Source organism: Aythya marila (genome assembly GCF_965140915.1).
Source record: "Aythya marila genome assembly, chromosome: 10".
NCBI lineage: Eukaryota > Metazoa > Chordata > Aves > Anseriformes > Anatidae > Aythya > Aythya marila.
In genome coordinates, this window is record NC_139051.1 from 14,006,624 (window position 1) to 14,030,064 (window position 23,441).

A 23,441-nucleotide genomic window follows, 5' to 3' on the forward strand; every position below is an offset into this window, starting at 1 on the left:
TATCTTTTGAACTTAATCCATGTTTTAATACCAATAATGTTCTGGTTTTGGTGAAATGCATCGTGTGTTTTAGTTACAGGAATTGAAAAAACCTCAGTAAATTGAGTAGCTATTTGTTGCTGGGAAATGTACTGTTTTCTTCTTTTTATTTCATTAAAAGAAAGCTACAAAAATACTTCATTGAAGATACTGCAGAAACATCAAAGCAAACCCTAAGGAACTAAAGAAACTCTTGGCTAAAACTATTTGCTTGACAGCATGGAATTATAATTTCATGTCTTAAATTGTACCATGATTGACAAAGAGTCATTGCAGATCACTTTGCTTTTCTCTTTGTGACATAAGTACAAAGCTGTTGTTCAGAGCCTAAAAATATTACATGGCTACAGCTGTTGGCTCAAACTTTCAGTAGCAGGTACATTTTCTGAGAAGCTCAATAAATCAGTGTCACTGGAACGTGTGATGTAGATGCAACAGCTAATTAGATTTGTATTAGTGCCTGCAATATACTTTCTCTGAACAGAAACTCACATAGACTGATATCTACTTGGCAGAGATGCTTCAATTCATCACTGTGAAGAAATTCTTGTGCCAGAGCATAGTGGCACCCCGGTCTTTTTGTGATGATTCCTATTGAAAATCTGTTTCACTTCCAGGTAAATACGGATGTGCACTCGTGATGGGTATTACTTTTGTATGTGGTATATTAAGCTGTACATAATTTCCCAAGTTTCAAGTTTCACTCTGCAATCTGCTGGAAGTTTTGGCATGAGACAGAAAAGCACATAAGCTACTTACCTGAGGTTCAGTGCAGCTCTGGACTGAACACAAGCCTGTCTTGTTTTCCAACACTCGTTAACGTGTAGCTGGTTTAATAGGTAATTTAATGTCATGTTTCAGGCATAGGTTGGTGGAAACAAGTCTCTCATCTGTCATGTGGAATCGATTGAAAAGCCTGGGCTCACCTTTTCTTGACTCTCTATCTGAACATGCTGTTACCACAGTAATGAGGAAGCGGTCCAGTTAAGTATAGGTGGGGGCTGATTCTATCTGAGCATATAGTATTGAGCACGTACATGGGTGTGGGGTGGTGGGAACATGTAGCATCAGTCTGAGAGTGGTGGTGCAGCCATGCTGCTGGCAGGAATAGCTGGCACAGGTACCCTGTGGCTGGCTGTGGCCAACTCATGTGGAGGGCTAGGGCTAGGTGTGGATGTACAAAAGAATTCTTATAGCAGGTCATTTGATGGAATATTGTCTCAGCATAGTAGAGTGATATATCTAGATCTGTGTATTTCTAACCAATCTGATTTGAGGGACTAGAAAGGTTGACAAGTCGTGAGTTTGGGTTTATTAAGACTCTGCTAATTACCTTGACCCAGGTATCTGTTTAATTAGTGTTCTGGTGCTGGTTTCTTATGTTTTCATATTATGTTTCCACCCTGTATTCTAGAAACTTTTGTTTCTTCAGAATATACTTTAGAGAAACGTGCTGGGTTTGGGGATTCTGATTCCTATTATATTTAACACTGCAAATGAGGGAGGGCTGGTTGCACCAGAACCGTGCCTGATTTGGGAGAGTTTGTCTTCTGTGAGCCCATGAAGTTGGAGTGCGTTTCAGAGGGTAAAGTATCTGCAGACTAGGAGGGTTATCATGTGATCACTTGCTTTCTCTAAGATGAAAATAATACCATTTACCTATTGTTTTAAGTTCATTGCTGTCTCCTTACTGTTATATATTAATAGATTAAGTTCAGCTGCAGTGCAAGTAGAATCAAGATAAAGCAACCACACCCGAGTCTGCAAAAGCTGGGTTTGCTTAAGTTACAAGCTGCTGCTGTTCTGAAGGGTTCATCCACAGAGCACGTGCTTGCAGAACATGGTATCTAGTTTCTTGTCAACTTGTGTTTCAGAATAGCTAGCTACGTATCAAGGACCTTTGTTTGTGGAGCATGAAGTAATCTGACACTTCAATTTTTTTTTTTTTTTTTTTATTGTAAGGATTGTTATGTTATTTAGTTATAACTACCGTATTTCTTTTTAGTGAAATGTGTTAAGTGTTGTATGGACTGGAAGAATGGAATGGGAGCTCAGCTCTCTGTGCTCTTGTGGTTTTGTTCTTTCCTTCTTACTCATGTATTATCTGTCATTTATAACCCTGGTAACTTAAAACTCTGCTCTGGACCATTGATTGTTCCAAAAGAAGATTTGATGAAATTCAGCCAGTGTTTAAGTGGGGTCCTGATATACTGGGGTTTCCAGGCTTTGAATCTAGGGATTACAAGATAAAAGAGAGGGGTCTGAAAAGGACACCTTTGAGGAAAAGCCCTTACTGTTATGTTGATGCCTCGCTGCAGTTCTGCACAACCTCATAGAGCACTCAGGTGAAACATCTGAAGTCCTTGATCAGGCTTACCTTTGAGGGTCACTCTTCCTTAAGCAGGGAACAAAAACATTCTTCACTGAGGAAAAAAGATGAAGAACAATTAATATAGAGAACCCTGAGCTCTGTCTGCTGAAAACTTCATTTCAAAGCATTTAAGTCTAGAGTAACTTCTGTAACTTCTGTTGAACTACTGTGTTATGTTATCTCAGACATATATAAAGTACAGGTAAGGAACTTCAAATACAAAATCATTCATGCAAATAGGCCCCAGGGGACATGAAAGAATGCAGGTCCTGGTGAAAGCAAGCAAAGTCTTTAAGTTAGTGACCTTTCTGTACTGTTTATTTGCACTGTGAGCGAAACATCTAAAATGAGCCTTCCTGAAGAAAACTATCTAAGGCAGTGGTGTGCAGGCATGCATTAAAATATATTCAGGACTTTTATCCACAAGGAAGTTTGACATCAAATGGAAATATAGTGCAGAGTTCACTTCTATAGATCCTGAAGCTTGTTTTCTCTGTCAAGAAGATCTGATTGCCTAGGGTGTCAAGTTTCATCACTTAGCTTGTAACTCTTACTCATTGCAAACATCGGCTGCAAAATCAGGATGATTTTCCTCATGAATTAGAAGCTGCTCATCTTAGTCTCACAGAATGGAAAATGCTCACATTTCTGTTTTTCCTGTAAGGAAAACTGTTTTGTATTGTTGTTCCAAATATACTTGCAGAGGGAAATAAACCAAGCTTGTCTTGGACAGCAGGAATGTAATAAGTGGGACATAAGTACAACTCCTAAGGGACATCAAGGTAATTCAACATCTTGAAATAAGTTGGGCTTGAGTTAGATTTCTTGATGAATTGGGATAGCGAATATCATTTAGATGTGAACTTTTTCATCTATATTATTGTGCTTCCTTTCCATTTCCCATGTTCTTTCTATGTGACTCATTCTGGTTGTTGAATACGGTTTTGGGGAGTGAGATGGAATATTTTACTTTAATGAGTCCACAGTAATTGTTTAAACACTACTTTTTTCTTTCAGTAGTGTACAGCAGAGGTGAAAGAAGTTCATTTTTCCTTGTGCTTGTAGCCTGATTCTCTTGTTCTTGTGTTCCATGCCTTCCACTTGTGACTGCCTGCTGGTCTGTAAAACGCTTTCCTAAATAGTTAAGTGAAGTCCAAGCTTCATAAATAGGGAGCAAGGTGATTTTTCAACAAGGAATGCTACTGTTTCCCTAATCCTATTATGTTCTTTGCAAAGTAGGCTTGTCATGTGGACCCTTTTATTTTCAGTTTGTGCTTTACAATAAGCAGAAGAAATAAGTTTGAAAGACCAGAACCAAAACAAAACAAAACAGGATGTTGCATTCTAACCTGATGAACCTGTGTAGAAGTGTGGAAAGAACACTTTTCATCATGTGATTCTTCCCTGTGGTATTTGCCATCACACTTACTGCCAAATGACTGCCAAATTTCAGCTTGAAACTGTCACAGCATCACGACTGATAATTTTGCTGTTGAAGTTATTAGAAATCAAGAAAAAAAAAAAAAAAAAAAAAAAAAAAAAAAAAACATGAAAAGAAGGAATTTGTTTTCTAAATATTTAGAGTGTGTTTGGGTCGTAATTTTATGCTTTTGTCTTGCAGCTGTGGTGGCTAGAAGCTTCAGTGATAGCTGACATTCTTATGCAACCATTTGAATTTTTTGAATTTATTATTAATGACTATTGCTTACTGTGGTTGTACCTGAAGGAGTCCCCTCCAGCAACCATGTTTAAATTCAGAAAATTAATGATTTTAAAAGACATGACCTCTGTAAGGGGGAAGGAAATAAGTAGAAAGTATGGCTGAGTGATTTAGATAATGACACAGTGGTCAGTTTAGTAGTATAGCTTCTTAAATTCAAGATGTGAATATATTGAAGGAGATGCTCATGTAAATAAAAAGGGAGGGATGCCCCTTGGTGAAGGGACAGGTGAGTGACCATGGGTGAGGTAGGCAAGTGAGGAGTAAGGTTTATTCAAGAGGTTGAAAAGGGTGTAAGAAGAGATTTGGGATAGAGAAATTTGTAGAGTAAGGCAGAGAAAGTGCAGCCCAACCCAGAATGATCTGAGTCTGTCTTCAGGATCCTTCCTGAACTGATTTTGCTGGCTAGAGATTTGAAATGTTTTCTTCTAGGTGAAAAAAGAGTTTCCTTCAGGAGAAAAAAAAAATGCAAACCTGCAATACTTTACAATAACGTCACAGATGTAGACGCCACTAATGCAGACTGTTTGGTCTCTTTCACAGAAAGACTTTTTAAAAGATATAGGCAATGCCTTTTGTTTCTTTACGCGTGATCTGTCTCTTTACTTCAGACTCTTTAGAAGTGAACAGGCCAGCTCCAGGGTTCTTCAGGAATGAACTGAGTGGAATGATGATTTTCTCATACTGCCATTTTAAGAACAAAGATTCAGAATAATGAAAGCTTCCTCTCCCCTGAGTATTTCCTAGACAAAAATTATTTAATGCTACTTGACCGATGACAGCAAGTCACTAAAAATTTCACTTTTTCTCACTCCAACGTTTTTCAAAGAACTCTAAGATACTCTTTTTTTATAGTATTTTTAAGATACTTTTTTATAGTATGCAGTGGCTGCCAGAAACATTTGATTAGGCCATTGATTTTAAAAACAGGGTCCATCTAGTTATAAACTCCTCTTGAAGAAGTCTACAAAGGAAACATTTTTTCCTCAAACTTTAGGGTTAGTGGGAATAATTTTTATGACCTGTAATCAGATTAAAATTAAGAACTATATTTGCTTTATCCTTTCTGTCCAAATCACCATGAAAGCTTTATATTGTCTTTTGTTGCTGTGTGTTGAAACACTTTTTTCAAAAGGGTTTCACAGAATCACAGAATCGTAGGGGTTGGAAAGGACCTCAAGAGATCGTTGGTTCCAACCCTCTTGACAAAGCAGGTTCCCTAGAACAAGTTGCCCAGGTAGGCATCCAGACTTGTCTTGAATATCTCCAGAGAAGGAGATTCCACAACCTCCCTGGGCAGCCTCTTCCAGTGCTCCATCACCCTCACTGTGAAGAAGTTCTTTTGCATATTGGTGTGGAACTTCCCATGATCCATTTTGTGGCCATTGACCCTTGTCCTGTCCCCACAAACCACTTAAAAGTATGTATTTATAAAATAAGTTTATAAGTTTAATATGTTTGATTAGGAATACTTAATTTTAATAACACTAACTCGGTAAAAATGGAAATTTATTATTTTTTAATTAGTGCCAGTAAAATCTGGTAGCAAAATGTCATGGCTAAATGAAGGTTTCCTAATGTGTAGAATTAGTACCTTGTACAGTGAGCTGCCAGAGACCAAGCTATAGATCAAAAGCTGAAGCTGATGGAGAAGTTTAGTGCAGTTGGTGACAATTCCATTCTGTGACTTCAGTGGTGCAGAGTAACTTCCTTTATAAGCACATTGGGCATAAGAGAGGTTGGGTGCTGAGGCCGGTGGATGACCTACTGGGTGAGAAGAGTGAAGAAAAACCCTGAATTTAACATGGGTTCCGTCTATCTGGTCTAGCCTGTAGAGGATATGTCTGAGGATTGTGTGAAGCCTTTGACTCAAGCAAAGACTGGTAAATTCAGCTGTGAGTACAGCAATCAGAATTCCAATCCTCTGGCACTTCAACAGTAAAGAACAGGATAACCTGTAATGCAAGCTACCTGGACAAAGCTCATCACACGTAACTGCAGTGCTACTCTCCTGACTTTCCATTCTTGTAGTTTCACCAGTGTGGATTATTCTCTGCTTACAGTACTCGCACAGTGCTGTTTTGCCTGCATGGAAGGGGCAATGTGCTCCCTTCCATGGCACCTATGAAATACAAATAGTCACATTTTACTCAATGTGCATTTGACACCTTTTAGGGTAAAAGTCAAAATATCTTAAGCAATTAAATGTGTATTCTCTGTATTTGGTTTTCTATACCAGGAAAGAAAGTTTTTTCTTTGGAGAAATTTTGGAGTGCTGTATTCTGAACAAGCAAATAATGTGATTGCATGTGATGATGGGAAAACTGTTCTACCCACATAAGTTCATGTCTGCACTGCTATTTATCAAAGAAGTAAAAAAAAAAAAAAAAAAAAGTTTCTATCACTATAGATCAATAACCAAGTGTTTGGTTTTAGGGGGCGTCAGCTTATCACTGTAAATTTGATACCTAACTTTGAAGAACATTTAATTTTCCATGAGTCTATTCCACAATATCCCTCTGATCAATTTCTGCAACAACAACAACAACAAAAAAGGTATATGAAAGAGGAAACTTCCAATCAAAATACCTGTTATACAGTTTTAACTTCCTTGTTTGCCTGACAGTGATTCAGTCTGGTTGATGATGCTGACTCAGGTGTAATTCTTGTTTTTTTATGTTCCTGTTTTCATGTGGATACTCTTACCAGGAGAATCTGTGCCTCAGTAAGATTTCCATGCTGTGACTCAGGTGCAATGTAAGCAATGTGACAGTTACAGGAAAAAGCCTGTTAGTTTCAGGTACCTTGGTATTTACGTTTTGTTTGCGTCTTCAGAAGGTTTCACAAATGTTAAGCCATGCAAGTCTTAAAGCCCCTTGACACCTGAGAAATTAGATTAAGTGGAGCATGCATTTAGCTGAGGAGTATTCAGAGCTTGTCTGGGCTGAGGAACAAAACACATCACCTGACGTTCATACCATCTGGCCTCCAGTTTCAACATTTCTCCTCCCTGAGCCTGCTTGTTTTGTCTTGAATGGTCTGGCCATGCAGACTGAGAACATGTCCTGGAACCTGAAAAAAGCTGCCAATGCCCCAAGGTTTTTGTGATCCAGACTTCTTGTGTCACTGCGAGACTTCCCCTTTGTGCCCTCACCTCTCTTCCACTGCACAGTAAATGTTGCTTTTTCGTAACTAGTGGTGGCTGATTTAAATTTCTTTTGGCACCTCAGGGTGTGCTGTGGTGACTCTGACTGGAAGCCAGCAAAATAGCACCAGTGCCATCACCCAGGTAGGTTTTCCCTGATTAGAAGTTTTATTTTAGTACTTCATGGAGGGGTGTCTGACCAGCTCTGCTGCGTACCTTTTATTCTGTTCAAGTTTGCTTGGTTTCCTGAAGATCTTATGAAATTAATTGCACTGCTTAAAATAATGTGGAGAAAAACCTAAGGTAGAACTATAAGAATAAAGAGCACAGGACCATGTTTCTGTTACTTGCATCAACCTCAGTTTGTAAAACTGTCAATGTTTGAGAGTTTCAAGGACATGTTTTAGTGGAAGGCAGCAGATTTCTTTCCTCCAATTGTGTTGATTCCTGTAGTGTAGTTCACAGACAGTCTGAAGGTCCAAGATAGAAGCAGTAAAGGAGGACAAGACTGGTTCAGACGGGTGAAAAATCCTTTCTATGACTTGCCCTTCTATTACTTAGCCCTTTGAGCTATCAGTTTCTGGATTCATCTTGATGCAGGCCAAATGTTAACACCTATGAGTGATGAACAAGTACCCAAGCAAGGCAGGGTCCCTTTTGGCCTTATCAGAATCTAACTCCTCACCTGTTTCCTCTACTAACGCTGGACCAGTTACTAAAGGGAGTCCCCATTTCTTCACTAAATTATTTCCTTCTGATTTCCTGTGTTTAATGAGTTAACTTATTTTCCCTTGTATGCCAAACAGAGACAAAGCTTCACCCTTCTACTTACACCCTTCTTCTGCTTTTCTTTCTGCACTGAGTCACTCTTGGAGAGAAGTCGCAGACTGTCCTGGCAGATGCTGGTGACTGTGCCATTCTGCAGCAGAGAGGAGCCTGCCTGACACTGTTGTCCTGGAGCTGTGTCAAGCACGCCATGGATACTTTGTAATTTGGATGCTAAAACTGAATGTGGCCCAAGTATTTGTAAGGGAGAGCCAGGAGGTAGAAAAACAAAACAAACCCAGCCTTTTAAGCAGTGTCAAGAGGTTTTGTAAATTTTGCCGCAGGCAAAAGCTGACTTCTTCATTTACTAGACGTTTGGCTTTTCTGTGAAATCAGATATTGCAGTGCTCTGCCTTTCAGTTCTCTTGGTAATGGTGGGAGATGACAATGTATGATGCTTCAGAAGGCAGAGAAACAAATATTTCACTGTCCTAGATAAACCATTGAAAATATGTTTGTACAGCTGTCACCTTTGTCCCTTAGGCTATTCTCTTCTGTGGTCAGTGAGTGTTTCTCATGCGTCTGTCGGATGACAACCCGGGAAGGGACACACCTTGTGGGAAAAGATTCTTTAAGTCTGTGCCCTTTTGACACTGTCCTGAGTGGAGCCATGTCCAGAAATCCTTTATTTTTGCTCAGCCAGCATCTAAAATTCAAAAGTGTATGTTAAAATTAAGTACAGAGAGGACTTAATCAACTAAATCACTTAAATAAAATGCATCTAGGTAGGCATATGCTAGAAAAAGGATTCAAAATTAAGTCTCTTCTCTAGACCTCTGGGCACAGTCACAAATTTAGTGCTACCATCTTCCCTTTAGCTTCTTTATGAAGACAAATGCCTGAAGGTGGATTCTCAAACCTTTCTTATAAGTAATGTCAACCTCATCTGTCAGCAGCAAGAGTGCAAACTGGTGGAATTAAGCAGTTTGTCAATTAAGTATTAAAATCAAGACTAACACCCAGAATGGAAGGAGTTTTGCCCGTTTATATTCTTAGCCTCTGTTTCCACTGGAGATGACTTGTCAGAAAACATATTTGGGATGCCAGTTAGTTACCTGTCTATCATTCTATTGCTTATCCTATTGCTTATCTATTGCTTTTTCTTTTTCTACAGCAGAGGTTAAACACAGACCTGCTTTTCTTGGGGATTTCAGCACAGATGCTTTTCATAGCAATAGTGTCTAGCAGATTAATCAGGATGGTTTTGGACAATTATTAGCTGAATTAACTACTTTCATTTCACAGTCGTGGTCTGAAACTGTTCTGTCGTAACGCTGCGTGGAAGTACTAGTTTGGTAAAGCGAGATGCGTAAGTAATTTTTTTCTCTAATATTACAGCTGCACAGAACACTTCCACATTTTTCTAGACCACAACAAGCAAAAGGAAAAACAAATGCATGTTCCAGGGAAATAGGTGGTGTGTCTGTATGATACGTGGCTGTTTTGGTTGCTTATTTTCATTTTTCTTGCTTCTCCCCCCCACTGCTCTTGAATGCTCTTTATCCATTGGCACACAAATGGAAGAGAGAGGCAATCATAACAGGATGCAGAGCACTTAATCCTGAAGATGATTTTTGGCAGTTCAAATTGCAGCTAATTGCAGCTAAGCAGTAGAACTTCCGATATCACCAGGAGTTTTAGGCATGGTGTATAAAGTTTTATGAGCGCTGAGGTCAGTGTTTTGGGTTTGGAGAACAAAGAAGGAAATAGATACTATGCAGGGGATTAAGTGGAATAATTCTCTTTGTGTGTTTTGGCTGTTCAGTTGTGAATGCATCAGCTGTGACTTATTGGAAATCTCATCTTGGTGCACCCTTTGAAAGAGCAGTGGAAGGAAGACCTGGATTAATGAAGTCTGTACTGTCAACAAGCTGAGAAACACCAGATAGGTTTGATGAAAAAAAAGGCACAAAAACTGGGATTGGGGGGTTTCACCAGGTGAGCTCTCATTATTTTTTTTTATATTTTTTTAAACCCCTTAATTCTGCTAAAACCTGTCTTGGCAAATGACTGCATGTAAAGCTCAGGATTTGTTACCATTTTAAGTTTAATATTGGAACTTTTTTTACCAGGTGTGTAACCTGCTTCCATTCACTTGAAGCAAAGTTCAAGTTTCACTTTCGCTTTGAAGACAGCAAAGCCATTTTCTGCTGTTCATGCCTGTGAATGTATGTACTTAAAATTAAGTAATAGAAATGGGCTCAATTGTCCTTGCCTCTGCCTTTTAAGAATGTGTTTTGTTTGAAGTAGTGTGTGTTAGAGGGACTAGGAAAGCACTTTTGTCAACTGCTCTTGTCAACAAGAGTTATCAGCCCTTGTTTAGAGTCAAGGGTTGTACAGATTAATCATGTAATCATTAGCTATGCTCCAGGCAAGTAGTTAAGGAGGAGTCAGGTATCACTGGGTAAGTAACTGCAGGGAAACCTGAAGCTAATAACATTTCTCTGCTGACGGTGAGTAGTACTACATTGCTTACCAAGTCTGGCTCAGAAGTCCTTAACAGTCTCCTATTTTTAGACCTTGAAGGAGGGGTGTGTCCATCGTCACACTGATGACTAAGCCTCCTGGAGTACTTTGTGGACCTATAAATACAGCGTGCACTATTTTGGTTGCAGTACCTGTAAAGTGGACCAGAGAGAGTGGAGGGAAGTTCTCCTCTGTTTTCAGGTTACTGGCACATCTTGTGCACTGTGCTACTGAACTGCGTTTACATGCAGTGTGATGCTATGGAGGCAACCAAGACTATTTTGATTGTGTAGTCCTTATTTCTAAGGCAAGTGCTAGTGAGAGTTTCTAAAGGATTTTGGCACAATCTGGAGGCAGAGTGCCTCCAACCACCTATTTCAAAGAGAAAAGGCCTGCAACGAACCTGATGGTTACTGTTCTTTGCACCAGATGTTGTGTATGGTCTTAATTGCTGTAAAATACCAATCCTTTTAAGATGTTGAAATGTCCCTACCAATGTGTTAGGCAAGCATTACAAGTCAGAGTATAGCTAGTTAATGTGCAGGGGTACCTCATAGCTACTGTGAGCCTGTAATATATCGTTTTGTTTTTAAACTCAAAGCCCTTACAAGGGGAAGAACTGAAGTGTATCTTCAGTTCATGTCAGAAAGAACTGACATGTATTTTACTTGCTGTTGCCTTGTGCCATCAGCCCTCCTACTTAAATTTAGCCCATCCATATTCATATTGTCAACCTGTAGCTGACCTCTTCCCTCTACTAGATTGACTGCTTATGCAGGTAGAGTCAAGCAAAAGGGCACGTTCCAGATGACTACAGGGCTGTTTTGTCTTTCTAGTCTCATTAAAGTACAACCTGGGTGAAGACTGCAGGGCTGTTCTGTGAGCTATGAAAGGATAAACGTGCTTATGGATCCTGAAAAAGGAGAAGAAATAGGAGAGAAAAAAAAAAACAGTTGCTGCAGTCACTGAACTGTGTTGGGCTCCTTTTGGCAGTGTTGTATAGCAGGAGCTGTACCAACTGTAAGATGGGAGAATCATCCTTTTGAAATGGGGCTATGTCTGTGTGAGGTGGGTTTACGTGGCAAGGTTTTGATGGCACGGGAGCTGCAGGAATGGCCTTTGGTGGTCACCAGGAGCTGCCCCATGTCAGATAAGGGCCAGTTGCAGCTGGCTCCACAAAGGACACATTGCTGGCCAGAGCTGAGCCTTGAGATGTGCTGGCTGAGTTTCTGGGAGAGCAGATTTAAGAGGGTTTAAAAAAAAAGGCAGTGCGACTGCAGCTGGGAGAGGAGTGAGAGAAACCACCTGTGGCCCCCAAGGCTGGTGAGGAAGGCGGGCAGGGGGTGCTCTGGGTGCCGGGGCAGCAGGCCCATGGTGGAGCAGGCTGAGCCCTGCAGCCCCCGGGCACTACACAGAGCAGATCCCCATGCCATGGCCTGAGGAGGAGCCCATGCAGGAGGCCCGGGGGGGAGCCATGCTGGGGCCATTAGCTCCTGACGGACAGACCCCGCAGTGTGGGCCCACATCGAGCAGTGCTCAAAGAGCTGTGGCTGAGGGCAGCCCACGATGGAGCGGCTCAGGAAGGGACCCCATGTGGAGCAGGACAGGTGGAGACCCAAGCTGGGGACTGACTGCAGCCCTGCTCCCTGCTGCAGGGGGGAGGCAGCAGACGGAGGATGAGGGAGGTGGTTTTGGTTGGCCTTCAGCCCTCCCTGCTCTCGTCTGTTTGCAACTGGCAATAAATTCCAGAGGTCTCCCTACGCAGAGTCTGTTTTGCCCGTGACAGTAACTGGTGAATGATCTCCCCGTCCTTACCTCAACCCATGAGATTTTTCATCCCAACCTCTCCCCCTGTCCCACTGAGGAAGGAGAGAGCACGCTGTGATGGAGCTGAGCTACCTATTGATGTTAAACCATGCCAGCATGTTCCTTTGGGCACTAATAAGTGGATTCAAGAATTATTCTTAAAGGAATCTGAACTGTGGCACATTTGAGGAAAGAGCATGAGGGACTGGTGGGAACAGCATTCTGGCAAGTGCAGCTGCAAAAACATGAAGCTGTTTCTCCCTAAAGATTTGGAGGAAAATATTGGTGTTTCCTTTTGCAGCAAGTCTTGGGAATGTGTAAATGGAAAAGAGACAAGGGAGCCTTTACCCTGCCCAACACTATTTCTGAAGGCAGTTTGTTAAGGCATGTGAGTCACACAGTATTATCACAGCTCAGCTCCTTTTTTTCCTTTCTGTGACTTCTTGTCTTCATTTCCATTCTGACAGTTTAAGTCTGTGTGGAAGAATTTTTCCCTCTGGCTCCTTACCCTTTCTTGTGTTCTGCAGTAGTTGCAATGAAAACATACAGAAATCTTAATGATCTTCTAGTATGTGAAAGAAAGGCTTTCCTTGTCATCTCTGCGGAAGGCTTGTGCTTCAGGATCCCAAGAAGAGTTATTTCTATGTTGTCATCTTCGAGATCCTTGCTGCCCTCTTCTCCAGGCCCTGCATCTCTTTGTAGAGTTACCTTTTGTGATGTGGAAGCTGAGTGTAGCTGCTTTTAGTCTTGCCTGGTTTGTATTTTAAAATCCAAGTACTGTAACCAGTATGCACAGGAACAAGAGGATGGAATTTAGGCGTAACTGGAGGGGGAGAAGAAGAAAGGTTCAGAGAAATGAATGGCTTTAATGAAGTGCCCTAAGTTCTCCTTCCGTTTTGGTCCTTAACCTTTCTGTGTAGCAAAATGAAAGCAGTTTTTAGTTCTGTTCTCCACTGAATTGATTCTTGTACGAGGGAAGATGATGAAAAACACAACTCCATTTTTAAATTACAGTTTTCTGAGGTAAAGTGTCAGTGCCACTAACCACATTCAACAACATTATTAGCCGGAGCAACAGACAAGGAAGCAAAATAAAAGGGAAACATGCATTTTGCATCTTGGACCACAGTATTTTTTTTTAATGGTTCGTTTGAGGGATTTCAAAGCTAGAAGTTGAGACATTAGTGGAGTGCTGTTAACTTTCCATAATACTAAAGTCACAGGAGTTTTGTCAGTAAGATGCAGCCTGTCATTTTCAGGGGTCTAGTCAGAGTGGGGATCAGCTGGTGTGTTTTATCCCATTCTCTGCTGAGAATACTGTGTGCTTCATAAAAGCAAACATTTAATGCTTAAACTAACTCAGCTGCTAATGCATCATGAAACTGTGAGGTCTTTGCTGAGGATTTCTTGTCTTTATTGTTTAAACTTTTTTTTTTTTTTTAAACACAAGTTCTTCACTTTTTTTCATTCAGTCTCTGCAAAGCTATCTCAAGTTTCTGGAAGAACATCTAGAGCCATGGTAATTGTGCCCACCACATCATCCTATTGTACCTGACTGAATTTAAGAGGTCCTTTGTTTAGAAAGCACTATTTGAGATGTACTGTTTGAAGATACGGCATAAAGCATGCTAGACAGAAAACTTGTGACACCTTAGGCTATCAATTAAGAAGCCTAGGGTATAAACAAACAAACAATTGGGAATCTGATAGGACAGAAAGTGTGAGCATGTATGAACACATTCATATTGAGATGATGGGTGGGGGTCAATGTACTAGCTAAAAGGGTATGTTAATGTACAAGGTGCGTTCAGCACAAGCAGTGCTTTTGGTATGTTTGGCTTTGTTTGGTTTTCAAATTATTATTCCTTAAATGTTGGATGAATAATTAAGTCACCCAACAGAGTGAATTTTGGCAAGAGTTCTCCTGCCTGTAATGAATACTATTGCAGTTCTTGTATGACTTGATGTGTTGCAGCCATTACATGACCAGGCAGGGACGGTTCCTGTTGTGGATGGTAAGGTGTTCTGTTGTAACAGTGAGAGCAAATTCACAGAGGCCAGATGAACTCTCAAGAAGAGCACCTTGGAAATGCCTAACAAAGGCTAAGTCCTCATCCTCTGCAGACTAATCCTTTAAGGTGTTTCTCTAGTAAAGGAAATTATTTGGGGATTTCATATTGCATGACAGAGTTTATTTTTTAATGTTGTTTCATACACTTTTTTTTTATTATTCATTGTGCCTCCCTACTGGCCTGACAGTGAAAATACATAAAACACAAATTATGTTATAGAAGTTAAAGTGTGAAAATGGGCATTAAATTTTGCATTTCCAAAGCTATGAATTAGGAGCAAATGGGCTGAAGCTGTTAGTGTTGCAGTGTTACGCCAGATACAGAGTGCAGAACTTGGGCTACAGTTTCTGCTTAGTATTTCATTTTGGAATAAGCTATTGTTTCCTTTTAAATTGGAATGATAAATACACTTATTCCACTTATGATCCTGTTACTGTTATTTGAGCATTTTGTGTAGGCAATCTTCCTTGTGTAGAAGATGGGGTAGAATACAAAATAGCCCTAGCAAAATACCTTTTGTTTTCAGAATAACCAAAAACCCTGGCATCTTTTTTTTTTTTTTTTTTTTTTTTTTTGAGTGAGCTTTCTATTTCAGGAGCACTGTGAGGAGGCTTAATGGCTTTCTGCTTGTTCTGTTGTACAGTCATGCACAAGAGCTGTACAAGTCAGCTCTTCCCTTCCTATCTTTTCCCCTGGCATTAGAGAATAGCTTCTCGCTGTTTGCGGAGGAACTAATCAGTGGGTTACATTAGCAAAGCATTTCTTTATATATAGTGAGAACATTTCAAGATGTGTATTCTGTTTCACCACGCAGAGTGCATCACAGAGCGTCTGTCTGTTTAAAATGCAATTAAGAACTACAAAGCCTTGATAGATCAACTGCCTGGGGAAATAATCTTTACTTTGTCAGGAAGCAAAGAAAACTTGTGTGGTGTGTTCAGAGTGAGTTTTTTGCTTTGTTTTAAGAACTAAAAACTTCAAGTACAGTTGAAAATCTGTCTGGCAAAATAGCTGTTCTCAGTCATCTGGAATAGTATCAGCCTCTGCTGGGATGTGTTGGAGATCTCCAGCACTTCAGTAGTGCTTAGGGTCTGTTTTGGGCCTTAAAAAATGCAAATTGATACTACTGTTTTACAAACTGTAGTCTAACCTCAAAGGATGACAGTTCCTAGATAGATTGACCAGAACTACCCACAGATCACTCAAAAGCATCCTACTGTTTTTCAAAGGTAAGTGGTTATTCCTCAGCCATTCTACCATATCAAATGTTGTTGAAAGAAGTTGCTTGAATGCACTTTATGGTACTGACACTCTCTGCCTTCCTCAAACCATTTCTTTCCTTTACAAACTTCATACTTAATCATCATATTATTAATCATCATTATAAGAAATAATATCGCAAAAACACTTGGTTTATGACTCTCCCTGAGACTATCAGCTATTTTCCATGTAAACCTTATTGCATATCTCAGCATATTTTAGCCTTCAGTTGAGATTGTAATTCAATACTATAATAGCTGCTTGTAAATACAGTTTTAAGGCAGAGCTCAAATTTTATGGAAGGCTTTGTTTTGAAGTTTTCATGCTTGAGTATGGCCTAGGCCCTGAAGTCTTAAACGGTCTTAAATTTAACAATATGCATGTACAGAATTTCAGGTCTGAGTCTTATTAGGCCTTTGATTGTCTTTGTCCATCTTTTACATATGAGAAGACTGGAATTCACTTGAACAATCTTCATGAAACAAACTTCGATTCATCGTTTGGTTTTAAGTGAAGCAGCACTTGATTTTTTTTTCAATTTATATTTTTTTGCAGTAAAATTGTGTTTTAACAGACCTGTAGTGTTGTCAGTCACAAGAGTTGCACAGGAGAGGGTTTAGAACTGGCACTTTCCTTTTACCTGTAATTACTGATTGTTCCTGGGGTGCTGTGGATGCCAAGTAACCTGAGTTAAGCTATGCTATTGTCAGCTTTGAATTTTGGTTATGTTTTAGATGTTTTTCGTAGGAGTGATGGCCAGGCCAAAAGAACTTGTAACTCAGTTTTCTGACTAAAGTCTGTTTTGATGACCTGTGTACATACACAGAAAGACATTTTAGAAATGTTTTTCTACCTTTTTATATTTCCAGCAGGCACTTATAGCGGTGTTTTTAACTTCCTTCATAAACTACCCTTCTCCCTGATTGACTTCCTCAGATAAGATAGCGACATTTTTGTGAGCATTGTTATATTTTCCTTGTAGACTCAACTAACTATGCAATTTTTCTGTTTGGCCACACAGCAGAGAAAGATGAACAATATAAAAGAATTCTGGATGGATTTTTAGCTTTGGTATAACTGCATTAACTTTTATTTGCCCTGTGTATTTGATAGCATATTATGGACCTTATATGGGTTTTTATATAGATTTTATACAATCTCTACATACTTGTAGCTGCTGACATGTTCCAGTGGCTTTTCTAAAGTTTGAGTCTATGATATCAAGGGAAGAAGAAAATAAACTATATGATGGATGAATAAAAAGATGTGTGATTGGGAGCTCACCGACTTGTGAGTTGAATCAGGAATCATCCCTAGGTACATTCAAATTGCTCTTCATTACTTATTTCTATTGCTTAATTCCTTGAGTTATTTATTTCATTACTTATTTCTATTACTTTAAACAGCATCTTAAATTAGTTATGAAACCTGTTCCTTAAGAAGAGCCTTTGTGTTCAGCTTTCAGCCGCCTGCATGTATTTCTAGCAATCGTGCTAATGCTTTTGCAGAATAAAATGTCACAGAGTACGCCTGCCTTGTGGTATCTAAGCCTCTGTAATACTGCACAGTCCCAGGTAATGTTACATAGCAGAACATGGACAAGGCCATGTTTAAACGCAGAATAGCTGGGGAGGAAACTTGTGTTCTCGACCCTGCAGAAGAGACATGATTGATGAGCTGGAAGACTAGCTGGAGCAGAGCCCTGCCAGCAACCCTTTTAATTCCTGCTGTAGATTAAAATTTTCATCTGGTCCATTTTATTGGCACACATGAAACACCTAAGCATGGTGCCATCACACCCCTCCTGCTATACTAAGATTGTTGCTACCACAAATTACAGGGTCATGACTGACCAAGAAGGGCAGGGCTTGGTCTCTTGTACCTTTTTATGGCATTGCAAATAGCTATGCAGTCATCCTGGAGTAACAGTGCAAGAATACAAATTACAGGCTAACCCAGCCTGCTGGTGTCCCAGTGCAAGAGTTTATGTTAACTTCACTTTGCTGTTTCACAAAAGGCACTTGGACATAAAGGGAGTGCTGATGTATCAAGTACGTCTCATGTAGGTGTGAAGTGCACTTAGATACTGTTGAAGTTACTGGTAAAGTAAGCCAGCTGAGAATAAACCACTGGAGTTGTGTTGGTGCAGAGCAGTACGCAATAAGGAGAAAGTTCCTGCTCCAATCAGAACTGCAGATGAGTATGGGGAAGCAGACAACAATTAATGGAAGTGAAGTTTAGTCAGGAGAAACATCCTTTTTTCCAGAAAACGCTAACAAAGCTGTGTCTGTGCTTTCGGATCCAGTGCAGGTGCAGTAACATCAGGCTTTGTTAGGGTCCTCGAATTGTCCATACGGAGATGTGAAGGGTCAGGTCACTGGCATGGGAAGTTCACATTAATGTTCAGGTATGATTGGCAAAGGTACGGTTCTTTTAATAACAAGAACTATATACAGTACCAATCCGAAGGAAAACTGCTTTCTCAGGAGATAATAATAGTTGTGGTTCTTTCGTGTTATATAGCTTGTACATCTTTAATCATTAACAGTAGACATTGTAATAGAAGGTCAGATTTCATTCTCTTGCCTTAAAGTTGAGATGAGAAGATGCTTTTATTTTTCTGTCTCTCAAAACAAACAAAAAACTCGTTTTTCTTTAAAATCAGAATTCTGTGAACGAAGGTCAGATAGACACTAGCACAGTTTTGATTCCTTCCCCCTCCCCCCCCAAAAAAAAAAAAAAGGTGGAAGGCTCACTCAAAGATACACTGGCAGCAATGACATAATTCATTTTGAAGTTTGAAGCATCACAACTCAAACAATCACTTGAAGAAAAAATGTTGATGTAGAACAAATCTTGGAATCCATGTAAGAAAGCTTTAATGCTTTAAAACTTTGTGTTAATCCTAAAAATAAATAACACGTGTTGTAACAGCTTGCAGCTTTACAAGAGGAGATTGAACTCACCAGAAAATTCAAAGCAGTCTTTATTTACATCTGTTTTGTTCCAGACCAATGCTTTTTCAGGTGCAAGTTTTTTTTTAAAGGTGTGGGGACAGATTCTTTCCAGTTTGTGATGAAAGCTTTGATTTCAAGAACAGACAAGTGAACAGCCATATCTTTGCAGTGGCATTGAAATGCTGGGTTGCTTCTGGTTTCATTTAGCTATATGTTAGAGAGATGCATTATTCCTTCAGTTTCTTATTCAGATTTTATTGTACTGTAATGGACTTGAACATGCAGAATGATGGGATTTTACCCCTTTCCAATGTAAGCCGAAACCCTGGAAGTTTGAAAGCACAGCTCTTATTCTGTAAAGTAACAGCACATGAAACCTTATCCAGAAAAAAAAATTAAGGGAATTGGCATTAACTGGAAGTTGCAGTTAGAAGCTATTAACTCTACTGTCTATTTGAAGAATGTCTAAGAACTGGGTGGGGGGGGGGGGGAGATAAACACAATTGGGAAAAACAAAACCATTTACAGCTAGCATTTTGCAAAAATGTGTAAAACTTCTGTCTTTCCTCTTTTAAAAGATATAAAAATAGATGTATTAACTTTTAAAGCTGTTCATATAATAATCATACTGTTCAGAAGCTTTCCTGAACCTTTGAACCTTATGTTGTCTTTTGGCTAGGTAGAACTTCTAAATTACACAAGGACATTAATTCATAATTCTGAATCCAACCACAAATGTTTTATTTGTTGTTGTGGGGCTTAGGGGGAGGAACAAAAATTCCCTATAGAAATGTGGCCAAGCAGGGAGAGGGGTGAGAGAGATTTATAGCCTTGGTAAAACAGAACTGTGGGAGGAGGTGTGGTCCTCAGAAATATCACATGTATTGCCTTGACTTGTGGCATTGTTATCATTTAGATCTGTCCTTAATTTCCCTGTAAAATGTGTATATTGCCCGCAGTTTTCTTTATTCAGTACTGGTCATGGTTAATAAAAGGGAGGGTGGAAGGCCAGATTTCACCAATCGTTACCATAGGAAATGGTCTATTTTAGCTCTGAGTTATTTCAGAGAGCGCTCATCCTTCTTTAAAACACAGGTTTTGTCTTGTTCCTATTCTCAGATACTGGCTTTTGTAGAAATCTTTGCAGGGCTATACAAATGCTAGTTTAAACTCTAAATAACTTCTCTATTCCAAACTAAAGATTTGTGGAAGGACTAAGTGGTTGTTTTTTTTTTTTTTTTTTTTTTTTTTTTTTTTTGTTATGACTTTTCAGGACTGTAAGTGGTCTGCTTTGACCTTAACTGCATTGTTTAGAGCTGGAAATCTGGGAGAGTGAGCTGATCTTGTGATGTGTCCTGTCATCCTCTGATACAGTTATGATCTTACATCACTTGTCTCATCTGTTTACTTCCAATTTTGCCTAAATGATGGAGGCCTGCTTGTGATACCTTGACATTCTTGAAAAGAAAAATGTAACAAAGCCTATTAAGACTTGTCTTAAATGCTTCATGTATGTACTGTAAACAAATGTAAGGGAAGAAACCCAATGACTTTTTGTTTCAGTTATTTTGAAATTAGCACCGTATGTTAGATCACTAATGCAGCAGCTCATTGTATCGCTAGCAGCCTCGTAGACTTTAATAGCACTGATGATGTGATAAGGGTCCTGAGGGCCTAATTAAGCAAGTATTTGATTTTTTTTTGGTGAGAGATTAGGCTAGCAGATGCATTGCATCTGAGAAAACTAGGAGGGTCCTAATAACTGGACTAATTAGCAGTGCTGAGGAACTTCTTAGAAGTGACAAGTGTTCCAGTCAAGATGTCCTGAATAGCTCTTAATATGGACTATTATCTCCTAGCTGCTTTTGCTCACTAAATTATAGCAGGCAAAAAGAAGCTGTTAGAGCTAAAATGACTGTGCAGTCACAGAACAATGTTCAACAACTGCTCTGTTTCTTTCGTCATTTGCTGCTCCCGACTAGCTGTGTTGGCATGGTACTTCAGCTTGCTGCTGGCTGAGCTTGCAGTACCTGCACAGAGCTGCCAGTGCATAGTGGCTAATTTGGTGTCTGCTACAGCCTTGTGCTGGTCACTGGTTTGGCTGCTGAGCATAATGTGTGGCAATCACATGCCAGGCAGGGATGGAATTCTTAATGTGAAATTCAGTAGGATAAATGAGCCACTCTCAAAAACATATGTTACTTTTTTTTCAATTGTTGGTTCAGAACCCTTTGATAAAACAAGAACCTATTTCTACTAAATGTAGCATTGATTTTTAGTGAATAATATTCCATCAAAACTTCATGCCTTTGTTATGCTTACAAATAGAGATGTATCCCTGTCTCACTATAGGAAAATACCTGGGCAAGTGATCAAGTGCACCCTCAGTAAGTACACGGACAGCACCAAGTTAGGTACAAGTGTTGATCTGCTTGAGGGTATGAGGGCTCTGCAGAGGGACCTGGACAGGCTGGACTGATGGGCTGAGGCCAACTGTATGATGTTCAGCAAGGCCAAGTGCCGGGTCCTGCACTTGGGGCACAACAACCTCAAGCAGCGCTACAGGCTGGGAGCAGAGTGGCTGGAAAGCTGCCTGTATTGGTCAAGAGATGTCTGAATATGAGCCAGCAGTGTGCCCAGGTGGCCAAGAAGGACAACAGCATCCTGGCTTGTATCAGGAATAGCATGGCCAGCAGGGCCAGGGAGGTGATCATCCCCCCGTGCTCTGCTCTGGTGAGGCCGCACCTCAAGTGCTGTGTTCAGCTGTGGGCCCCTCACTACCAGAAGGACATCGAGGCCCTGGAGCGTGGCCAGAGCAGGGCTGCGAAGCTGGTGAAGGGCCTGGGACACAAGTCCTGTGGAGAGTAGCTGAGGGCACTGGGGGCGTTTGGTCTGGAGAAGAGGAGATTCAGGGGAGACCTTATTATCATCCTCTACAGTTAGCTTAATGAAGGTTGTAGTGAGGTGGGGATCAGATTCTGTTCCCAAGCATTAAGTGGTAAGATGAGAGGAAATGGCCTAAAGTTGCATTGGGGAAGCTTAGGTTAGATGTTAAGAAAAATTTCTTCACTGAAAGGGTTGTGAAGTATTGGAACAGGCTGCCCAGGGAAGTAGTTGAGTCATTGTTCCCGGAGGTCTTCAAAAACCTTTTAGATGTAGAGCTTAGTGCCGTGGTTCCATGGTGGACTTGGCAATGCTGGTTAAAGGCTGGACCAAGCGATCTTAGAGGTCTTTTCCAACCTGAATGATTCTAAAATGTCTCTGTGTACAGCTTATTTATGGCGAAGCTGGTACCCTACCAAATGTTGTAGGGTGTCTGGAAATTTGTCTGTCATACTGGGACTGCTCAGCATCTCTGAAACCCGGCACAGCAGATGGTCAGGATGTTCTGCCAGTGCCTGGGTGAAGATGAGGCCTTTACAGTGGCCAGTTAGAAAATAGTCTTCTAACTTCGTCTTCAGGGTCTCTGAGATGCTCAGGGATGGTGTTCCTCTGGATCTAAATATTTTCTGTATCTTTTGAAAGATTTTCCTTTGTGTTTTTGTAAAGGCTGCATTCTTTTAATTATGAGTTTTCACTACCATTTACTGGAGGGGAAAAAATGCATCCTGTGGATGTTTTGGCTAATTTCCACAAAGCAGTGCACAAACCAGCTGAAAAGATGAAGGAAACTGGTAGCGTTTTTCAGCTGAGGCTGTTGGTCTCTGCAGTTTCATTTCTAGCAGGGCAGCAAGGCAGAGGACCCACATCTTAGAAGACATCTGCGTTCCAGATACGGTGTCTGTAGACTGCTGTACTTGGGTGTTTTGGGTCCAAATAACTAAACTGGGGAGAAGGTATGGTATTAAGTTTCATGGATGGTCACTGATGTTCTCATAAATGGTATATAACTGGAAATACAAATTCAAATTTTGTTACTCAGCCCGGTCTCTGGAGAGAAACAGGAAATAATTGTGGATCACATAGTTCATCCATCACTGGTGTCATTACTGTCGCTTTCTATTTGTTTTGATAGGGAGAGAAACCCAGAAAAGGAGTTTAAGGCAATGATTAGCAGCATGGGGGGGAAATCTTTGCAAAAGGAAGGCTGCTTGTCTGAGCCCTCACCTCAAAACTAACAAGCTTTATGCTGCTACTTTTAGACAGCAAAATATGTGATGTCTTCTGTGATGAGCTTGCCATGATACACAGGATGACTTTGTATTCTCATAAGTCATGCTTTAAGAAACCTCAGAAGTAAATGCTTTATCTGTCTTAAACCTAACCTTTTATAATAGCTGTCAAAACTCTAAATCCTTTCATGAAGCACAGTAGGCAAGAGCTGTGGTTTCCATTTAAGAAAAGATTGTCAGTTTGCCCAAAAATACCGAGGGGAAGCAGCAGTGTCAGTAGTAAGCTATACTCACTTAAGAGTGCCTTCTTGCTAAACGCAATAACCTTTCTTTAAAAACAAGTTTCTGCATCTTTGAGTTGGTAGAATATAGAACAATACCGTATTTATTTGGCATACTTGTGTTTTTCACGTTCAATTTTTCTTCTGTCTTACTTGAAGACTATGGACAGGTTTTAGACAGCCTGATATTGAAGGATCAGGAGCCTTATAAGAACAAATGAGAGACTAGATTTTGCTTTTGCTTACGTTGGGTTCTTGCCAGAATAACTCAGCTGAAGCTACTGGAGTGAGTTACCCTTGTGCAAATCCAAAGCAACAGAATAAATGGAACTCGTCTTGTTGCAAGGAGGACAAAAAAGAAATGGACTTCTCAGATAAATTAACTTC